Below are 2,496 nucleotides of genomic sequence, written 5' to 3'. Positions count from 1 at the left end.
CTGGCCTCCAAATGTGACCTCCTCCTCTGAATAATGGAACAGAACACAGCAGCTGACCTCCCTCATCCCCAAGCTGGAGGCCAGGCCCACATCACCCTGGATCCTGGATCCAGCTCCCCTGAAAGCACTCAGAGATGCCCAGCCTCATGACCCTGTGGAGAATCCCCTATGAAATGGAATGGTGTTGTCTTCCATCGTCAAGCCGAGGGTTAGTGGAATGCAGAGGAACATGTGCAAATGACGTGTGCCTGTGATGGAGCCCCAGACATTGTGCTACAGGTCTTGTGGCACAGCTAACTCAGCTGAGAGAAGAGTGAGCCCTGGTGTCCAGTTGCTCATCGATAAATTTTATTTTGACAGTGTTGAAAAGAACATTCTGTCTCGGAAGGAAGCTTCTTATGACTTAGGGTACTCTTAAAAAGAAGTGAAACATTCCAGCCTTTTAAAACCCCAAAAATAAAGAACTCAAAAGTTTCAGAATCTTGAAAGCTCAGCAGACACACCAGGTCCCTCCCTGACATGTTCCTAAACAGGAAGGACTGCTGAGAGACACCTTCAGAGCAGCTGAGCTTCCAGTGGCTCAGACCAACTGAGCTGGCTACAAAAGGCACTCTCTTATTAGGATTGTGCAGTGTGCTCCTAGCCTCCAGCTGTCCAGAGCTTTCTCCAAGGAGGGGGTGGGCTCACTATAATGCAGCTGTCTGAGGCATTTCCACTCCTATGAGTAACCACAGACACACACTCCTGTAAGCAACCACAAGAAACTGTTGGCTCGCCCAAGTAGACTTTACTTCAGTCTTGTTAATTCCCTATCTCAGATGCATAGACGTTTGTTCTCCTCTCCCCAGGAACAGTGTCACATAAGAGAAGATGTCACTCTGGCCTTTCTAGATGACCTTTGACCTGTCATCCTCTCTATCCCTCCCATGTGACAAATACTGCTGAAGCTCAGTGCTTCCAGTGCAGCTGTGTTCCTCGCCTGTTTTGAAGGAAGGATTTCACAGGATATCAGCTTCTAATGAGGCTCCTCGGTAAGGGTGATGGAACGTGACAGAAGTCAAGCAGTCATACCACCTCAAACATGTGAGACCACAGGACGCATTTAAGCCAAGCACTTAAAAACAATCAAACATCCCCAAATCCCAGGGCTAGAATTGCAGCTGGCATCTGGTAGTGCTGTTTCCTGGTACTTCGATTATTTCTTGTTACCATGTCTTCAATGGCTGGAAGGGGTCATGGAGTTCTCTTTTTAAAAGACCCAAAAACAAAATAGAAGACCCAAACATGACTGTTGTGGAATAATCTTTTTGCACACTGTGAAGATTTGTCACTCAGATTGGTTTAATAAAAAGCTTACCAGCCAATAGCTAGGCAGGATTTGGAGGGCAGAGAGGAAGTTGGGAAGAAGAAAGATGGAGTTGTGGGGAGACACTGTGAGATGCAGAGCGAACAGGATGGACAGTACAAAGATGAGGTAGACAAGCCTCAGGGCAGCTCATAAATTAATAAAAAATGAGTTATTTTAAGTTGTAAGAACTAGTTAAAAATAAGCCTAAGCTATCAGCTGAGCTTTCATAATTAATAAGTCTCTGTGGTGTTTATTTGGGAGCTGGCTGATGGGATAGAAGAAGACTAGCTACACATGACCACTTATAACGGGACTCATCTGATAGTTGAAGAAGCCAATAGCACACAGTGGAGCAAAGTCAGCATCTTCAACAAATGGTGCTGGGAATGCAGAAGATGGAATTAGACCTGTATCTATAACCCCACACAAAAATTAGCTCCAAATGGATCAAAGACCTCAATTTGAAACCTGAAATCTGAGACTGCTAGGAGGAAACGTAGGTGACTCTACCGGATACAGCTGTAGGGAAAGACTTTCTGAATGCGACTCCATTTGCCAAGGAGTTAAGATCAACAACTGACAACTGGGGCCTCATAAAACTAAAAATCTTCTGCACAGCTGAGGGGAAAAAAATCAATGGAGAGATGAGGAAGCCCACAGAGTGAGAGGGAATCTTTTCCAGCCAACAGATGATTAATATCCTGAGTGTATAAAGAACTAACAAAAAGAGTCAAGAAGACAAACAACCCAATTAAAAAATGGACCAGGAATCTAAACAGAGAGTTCTCAGTAGAAGAAATAAAAATGGCTGAGAAATAATGCAAAAAGTGCTTATCAGTCTTAGAAATGGCAGAAATGCAAGTGAAAACAGTTGGAGATTTTTATCTCACCCCAGTCAAGGTGACCAAGACCAGCAAAGGGCTGACACTGATGCTGCTGAGGTGAGGAAAGGGGACCCCCCACCAATGTCAGTGGAAATACAAACTGGTACAGCCACTATGGAAATTAGTTTGCAAAACCCTTAAAAGGCTAAAATAATAAATCTACCGTGTGACCCAGCTGTACCACTCCTGGGCATATGCCCAAAGGACTTGACATCCTACTGCACAGGTACTTGTTCAGCCATGTTCACAATAACTAGGAAATAG

Source organism: Chionomys nivalis, chromosome 3, assembly GCF_950005125.1.
Source record: "Chionomys nivalis chromosome 3, mChiNiv1.1, whole genome shotgun sequence".
Taxonomy (NCBI): domain Eukaryota; kingdom Metazoa; phylum Chordata; class Mammalia; order Rodentia; family Cricetidae; genus Chionomys; species Chionomys nivalis.
This window is presented reverse-complemented; position numbering follows the sequence as displayed.